Here is a 7,556-nt window from a genome sequence, read left to right on the forward strand (position 1 = left end):
CAACCCTTCCCTCCATTCCACATCCCCTTCTCCTCTGAGAGGTTGGGGGACCCTGTGGGTATTCTCCCAACCCTGGTACATCAAGTCTCTGTGGGGCTGGGCACATCCTAGCCATACAATTTACTTTGGGGTTTTTTTGTGTGTGTTTTGTTTTGTTTTGTTTTTAATAATGGATTTCCCAGCAATGATGCTTGACAAAGAACTAAAGGTTAGACTAGGAAATTAACGTGGAGCAGAGTAAATGGCTATTTCTAGATTAAAATAACAATCTTTATACTTATGTAGCAAGACTGAAGAACCAGGGAAAGATCCAGAAGATTCAATAAAGGACAAAAATATTTTTTTTAAGTATGGAGATAAATTAGCCTGACATCTCTGGATGGCCTGGCATCATCTGAAAGCTAAAGAGGGATGCAACTTTAATCAGCACAATCCGTAGCTCTCCATTCTGCCTTTCTCTCTTCCTTGTTCCCCTACCGACATTCAAATCCCTAATTTACTATTATTCAATGAATTCTTTTAAATCTACAGGCAGCAATGAATTTGTTACCTTCTGGTAGATCCACAGCAGTGATGGTTCTAAAGCAGTCATATCCATGTTACCTGCTCTATCTACACTCAAGGCCAGATTTGTATATCTGATAATCCACAGGACTCGAGTAAGTAGATAAAAGACTTAAAAATTAGAGTATCTCAAATATTTGAACTTCAGTAATCAGGATATTATTAATAAGATAACTAACACTAATATTCTATGAACAGGAAAGAGAATGGAATGTTAGTTAAATGCATTTTGTTAAAATTTGTTAATGGGGTTATAATTTGCTTGGGCTGAATACCCAATTTCTCCATTGTAGCTTTTAATATTTATAATTCCCCAGATAATTATTCTACCTCTTTTTGTTCCCCTTGGATTTTATGCCACTCAAATATCTATCAACCTTCTCTAGTTATTTTTTATGTTTGTTTGGTTGGTTGGTTTTAGTTATTTTATTTATTTATGTTTCAAATGTTATCCCCCTTCCCGGTTTCCCCTCCACAAACCGCCTTTCACCACCCCTCTTCCTGCTTCTGTGAGGGTGCTCCCTCACCCACCTCACCAGTACTCTGGGGCATCAGGCCTTCACAAGACCAAGGGCCTCCCCTCCCATTGATGCCATTCAGAGGCATGGATCGTAAGAGAAGAAAAGTGGCTAGAAATAACAGTCCACTACTTGAATGCAGAGGGTAAATGGACTTGTATCAATGATAAATGTTGGTTTTCATTGTGGATGGTGAAGTTTAACTACTAGTGTTGAACCATGAGTTTGGAGAGGAGAAAAAGAGGAAGAAATGCTCTCTCACTGCTTTCCTAGTATCTAACGTCTTCATAAGGTTTGTTTGGCACATACAAATGATCTTGGTGACAGTGCAAAGCTGAGCTCTGCAGCCTACATTGGCAAATGTTACAGCTCCCTCTTAATGTTCACCCTCTACATCACTTGTCAAATTAGACATGCTAGTAATATTGGTAATTACATGTTGCAAGCAGGGGAGCTACTGTGTGAAGTGTACTTAGATGATAATCAGACTTCAGGGAAATCCCTTTGAACAATGCATCTAAGCCTCCTCTCATCTCCATCTTGGAGGCTGGGCACAGGTTCTTTTGCTGTGCCAATACTTTACCCACAACTTCTAGATGTCTCTGATAATAGAGAATGTTTCTTAAAAATTAAAAAAAAAAAAAAACCCGTAGCAAAAGCTAATCAGAGGGAACCTGGAAAAATATTTTCCAGTTTTTTACCAAGCTTGCATCATATTGGCATTATCTTTGCTGACTGTATCAAACATGAAAGCATAAAAAAGAAAGTTGAGGCATGGGAGGAGCCTCAAAGGCTTCCATGCTCTAAGTTCCCATTTGGTCTCTGAGCCTGCTGTACCCATGCTCTAGGCCAACCTAAGCTATTCCCATTTCTGCTCCCACCAACTTCCTCCCTTACACATTTAATCACTACATATTTATTGAGCACCTAATTGTGAACCTGTCACTGAACTATAAATATATAAGTGATTCCTATCCTCAAGGCAGCCACAGGAAGATGTTGAATATGTTCTAAATAACATGGTAACTTCAATGATGTTGATATATCCAATATATCACAAAAATTGTGAGAAGGATGACTCCAGCATAGTACACACACATATGCATGCATATGTACCCACACACATGTATATGTGTTTTTAGAAGCAGGCAGATGGCAAGCAGAGTTGGTGAGCCATCTTAATCTTTTGGAACCCCTTTCTACTTTGATGCACATCAACTTCAGATTGTCTTCACTCCCAGCCTCTAGTCCTGGGTCTCTTTTCTTCAAAAATAAAAATAAAAATAAAACAAACAAACAAACAAAAAAGCAGAAAAGCTCTCAGGCTGCAGAGAGCCCACTTTGTATACTTCTACATAGGGCTGAAGTGTCTAAGAGTTTGCTTCCCCAAAAACATCTCTTATGACACTCAGGGATCAATCTCCATCTCTGAACAACACAGCTGTAATGTGTAATCTATTCTGTCTCCCAAAGTCTCCTATGCAATTCAGCTGAGATAGTTCTCCATAGTGATATCTACTTGTGCTTGGCCTTTTTCTCCTACCATCCCACTTTCCCTACACTTTACATGAGAAGGCCTACAGATAAGTAACTTGTGCATGAATCCTCATTTATTATTATTGTTAATTATTATTATTTTATTAATTTATATCCATCCCTCCACTGGTGTGCCTGTCTAACCACTGGAGGTAGTCTTTTCAAGTTCCATCTCCCCACAGATGGGCATTTCAGCTAAGGTCATCCCTGTTGAGTTTGGGAGCCTCCCTCATCCAAGGTTTCTGGACTTTCTAGAGGTTTCCCCCACCTCCACCAGGGGTGGGGGGTCGGCAGCTGCATATTTCCATTCATTCTTTTGGCTCGCTGGGCTTCTCTCCTGTCTCCCAACCAGATCTGATCCTGCCTCCTTTCCCCCTTCCCCTTCCTCCCCCTCCCTCCTCTCCTCCTTCTCTCCTTTATCCTCCTCTTTCTTCTGAGACAGAGCCTTGCTACATAGCCCAGGCTGGCCAGGAACTTGCTATGTGGCCCAGATTGGCCTCTAACACTTGGTTTTCAGTTTCTTGTTTTTTCCTATTATCAAAGGTAGGGCAAGGAGATACAATAATAGTCAACAGAGTCAGAGACATACCTCGGTCCAATTGTTAAGGGCCCACATGAATACCAAGGTGCATGTCTGCTATGAATGGGGGGCTAGATTGAGCCCCTGCATGCTCTTTGGTTAGGTGTTCTGTCTATGTGAGCCCCTTTGGGCTAAGGTTAGTTGACTCCGTAGGTCTTCTTGTGGTGTCCTTGACCCCTATGGATAGCTCAATTCTATCACCTACTCTTCCACAAGACTTCTTGAGCTGCGGCTGATGTTTGGTTGTGGATCTCTGCATTTGTTTCCATCTGCTGCTGGGTGAAGCCTCTCTGATGACAGTCATGCTAGGCTCCCGTCTGCAAGCATAGCAGACTATCACTAACAGTGTCAATAATTGGCTCTCTCCCATGGGATGGGTCTCAAGTTGGACCAGTCATAGGTTAGTCATTACCTCTGTCTCTGCTCTATCTACACAATACACAATAATACACAATAGTATTCCATCTACTCAATGGAATACTATTCAGCTATTAAAAACAAAGACTTCATAAAATTTGCAGGCAAATGGATAGAAGTAGAAAATACAATCCAGAGTGAAGTAACACAGACCCAGGAAGACATGTGTACTATATACTTGCTTATAATTAGATATTAGCCATTAAGTGTGGGATAACTATGCTACAATCCACAAATTAAAAGAAAAAAAAACCCTGGGTAATAAGTAGGACCAAGGGAAGATGTGTGAATCTGATTCAGAAAGGGAAACAAAATAGTCATTAGAGGTGGATTGAGAGAGGGAACTGGGTGGGAGATGGGGTGTGGAGGGGTATGGAGTTGGCTATCAGGTATAGAGAGGAAGGGGAGACAGAAGAGGGCTGGACATGAGAATGTAAATCAGAGGCGGGGGCATCTCTGGGACTATCTGGAGATCTGGAATGAGAGAGGATATGGGGAGTCTATGGGATAACCCTAGCTGAGATCCCTACTAGTAGAGAATATAGAGACTGAAGTGGCCACCTCCTGTAGCCAGGCAGGACTTTCATTGGAAGAAGAGGGACATCAACCTACCCATAAAACCTTCGACCCAAAATTTGTCCTACCTACAAGGTACACAGGGATAAAAATGGAGCAGAAAACAAGAATTCTTAATTGCAAAGGGTAGACTGCTGCTTTCCACATTGCCCACCCAGGGACGGACAAGTCCATATGGTGTTGTTCTTGATTTCCTATTGTAACTTAAAGGGAAACTTAGACAATGTCTGGAGCCCTTGACATCCTGAAGATGAAGGAGAAAGATGTTTGCAAATTCCTTGCTACAGGAACCCACTTAGGTGGCACCAACCTTGACTTTCATATGGATCAGTACATCTATAAAAAAGAAAAGTGACCAAGTGATCATATCTACATCATAAAATCTGAAGATTTTATCTGTTGCTTGCAGCTTGAGATATTGTTGCCATTGAGAACTCTGCTAACGTCAGCATCATCTCCTCCAGGAACACTGGGCCACGAACCGTGATGAAGTTTGCTGCTGCCACAGGAGCCACTCCCATTGCTGACCACTTCACACCTGGGTCCTTCCCTAACCAGATCCAAGATGCCTTCAGGTAGCCACAGCTTCTAGTGGTGACTGATCCCAAGGCTGACAACCAGTCCCACAGAGAGGCCTCTATGTAAACATGTCCACCATTGCTCTGTGTAACACAGATTCTCCCCTGTGCTATGTGGACATTGCCATCCCATGCAACAACAAGGGAGCTCACTCAGTGGGTCTGATGTGGTGGATGCTGGCCCAGGAAGCACTCCACATAGGAGATATTATCTCCCATGATCACCCATGGGAGGTTATGTCTGATCTTCACTTCCACAGAGGCCCAGCTGAGAAGGCTGTGACCAAGGAGGAATTCCAGGGTGAATGGACTACACCAGCTCCTGAGTTCACTGCTGCTCAGCCTGAGATGCCCGGCTGGTCTGAGGGTGTGCAGGTACCTTCTGTGCCCATCCAGCAGTTCCCCACGGAAGACAGGAGTGCGCAACCAGCCATTGAGGACTGCTCAGCATTTCCCACAGAGCAGGCCACCGAGTGGGTTGGAGCCACCCCTGAGTGGTCCTGGGCTGCTCTGCAGACACATAAGCAAAGAGAATAAGGTGGAAGGAAAATAAAGTTGCTAAAAGCTGAAGAGTAGATTGCTATTTGTTTTTAAATAACAGTGATGAGGATTCACTGTAATTACACACAAACAAAAATTTTCAAAAGGAAAATTTTTAGTGAGTATCTATATAGCTCTACCCACAAAGAAAAATAAGAATATTTCCAGTTTCCTTTTCCAGGTAGCTCCTAGTTCTCTCAGGTTCTTATGATCATCTTTTTGCTAATGCCCTTCAGTTTGGGTATTGAGTGAAACCGGCCCGCAGTCTCACTCAGGTCTGTGGATCTCTTCAAACTGGAGGTGAGACAGGACCTGCAAAATGAAATGGGTCAGAGAACAAAGAGACACGAGGCCAAGTTGAGTCCCAATCAAGGCCCATTTACTTGGGGGTGTTATGAGCTTATATAGGCAAGCAAGAACTAGAACTCCAGGATTAAAATGTTTGCATAACATAGACATTGCAGGGGGGAGTCAGGAAAGAGTCACAAGGGAGTTACAAGCAAAGGTCACCAACTACTCAGATGTCTGCGGATATCCTCCCGCAGTAAGCATCATCACAGGCGTAGTTGTATCTCAGCTGAACTTCTAGGAGAACTTCTTTCAGAGATAAGCCGGTAGTCTGCAGAAGGTCTTTTGGCTTAATTCCCTAGGTGACCACTTCGGGTGGAAGCTGCCAAAGTCCAATGGCTGAACTGGGCGTGGGAGGCAACAGAGTGTTAATATTCTAAATGGCAAGTGTTCTCAGAATTCTGAAAGTAGTTTCAAATTACTCTGTCCATAAAACTGTCTAAGGATGGTGCACTAAAGCAGTGGTTCTCAACCTATGGGTCTTGACCACTTTGAAAGTTCACTGACCTTTTCATTGGGGTCACCTAAGACCAACCCGAATATCAGCTATCTATATTACAACTCATAACCATAGCAAAAATACAGATATGAAGTAGCATGAAAATAATTTTATGATCGTGGAGTCACGACAACATGAGGAACTGTATTCAAGGGTCACAAGATTAGGAAGGTTGAGAACCACTACTCTAGGGTCTTCTAGACCATTCATCCTCAATATATGATCCCTGTAGCAGCAGCAGCAACAGCATCACTATGTTGAGAAGTTACCAATAGTCAGGATTCTCAAGTCCAACTAGAACTGCTAATCAGGAACTCAGAAAGTGGGGATCCTCACCTTTCTTTAATAAGTCTTCAAGATGAGTCTTACATGTGTTCAAATATGAGAATCACTGCTCAAGAGTCTAACTCAAAGTTGCGATTCAAGTAAAAAATTCCCAGTGGTTTCTAAGTCAAGGAAACCAGTTACCAACCAGAAAGCTGGGTGAAATTAAAATAGGTCCAAAACCAGGTTTCAGTTGTTCTTGTGACAGATAACTTCATAGAGTTCATCCTAAAGTCTGTGAACAAGAACACAAACTATCGTATCATCATGCCCCACACCAATGCCCCTGTTGTTGCTGTTGTTGTTGTTGTTGTTGTCATTGTTGTTGTTGTTGTTGTTGTCATCATCGTTGTTGTTGTTGTTGTTTCCTTTAATGTTCACTTTAAGTGGCTGCTGTGCTTTGGCTATTTTTCTCCTTAGGTGACATTATCTTCACTTCATAAACTGGCATTAGCATCCTCAAAAAGGTTTCCTAATTAACCCTATCTTCCTCTGATGTGGCATTTTATTCTGTGACTTGGTATCTTAACATTTGCATATTCATTTTGCATGACATTAATCTGCATTCAAGCCACATGCTTTGAAAATACTCTGAGTAGGTTACATCCATCTGTCAGACTGCAGGCTCAGCATTACCATAATTTTTCTCCTCCCCTTGTATCTTCTTGGCTTCTATGCCTATGTAGGTCAATACTATACCAGCCAATGATAACACATAAATGCATGCACGAATGAGGAAGATTGTCTTGGCATTATGTATGAATCTTGAAGAAAGGAAGAAAGAAAGAAAGAAAGAAAGAAAGAAAGAAAGAAAGAAAGAAAGAAAGAAGGAAGGAAGAAAGGAAGGAAGGAAGGAAGGAAGGAAGGAAAACCATTTAAATTGCTATAGACCATGAATCCAGGATCAGATTTTGCAAAATTATTCACCATTTTCACAATGCCTAGCACTCATCATCAGAAAATTAAATATACTTAAGAAATCAATGAGAACCCCTCCCCCCGACCAGCCAGAAAAATAAGAATGCTTCTCTATAATAGCTATACACTAAACTCCAGATAAGTGTTACTACATACAA

General features: G+C 41.9%; 1 pseudogene; it reads left to right on the forward strand.

The window, feature by feature from the left end:
- Positions 1–4,414: 4,414 nt before the first annotated feature.
- LOC116099448 lies at positions 4,415–5,306 on the forward strand (annotated as a pseudogene).
- Positions 5,307–7,556: the final 2,250 nt, after the last annotated feature.

Source organism: Mastomys coucha, chromosome X, assembly GCF_008632895.1.
Source record: "Mastomys coucha isolate ucsf_1 chromosome X, UCSF_Mcou_1, whole genome shotgun sequence".
Lineage (NCBI taxonomy): Eukaryota > Metazoa > Chordata > Mammalia > Rodentia > Muridae > Mastomys > Mastomys coucha.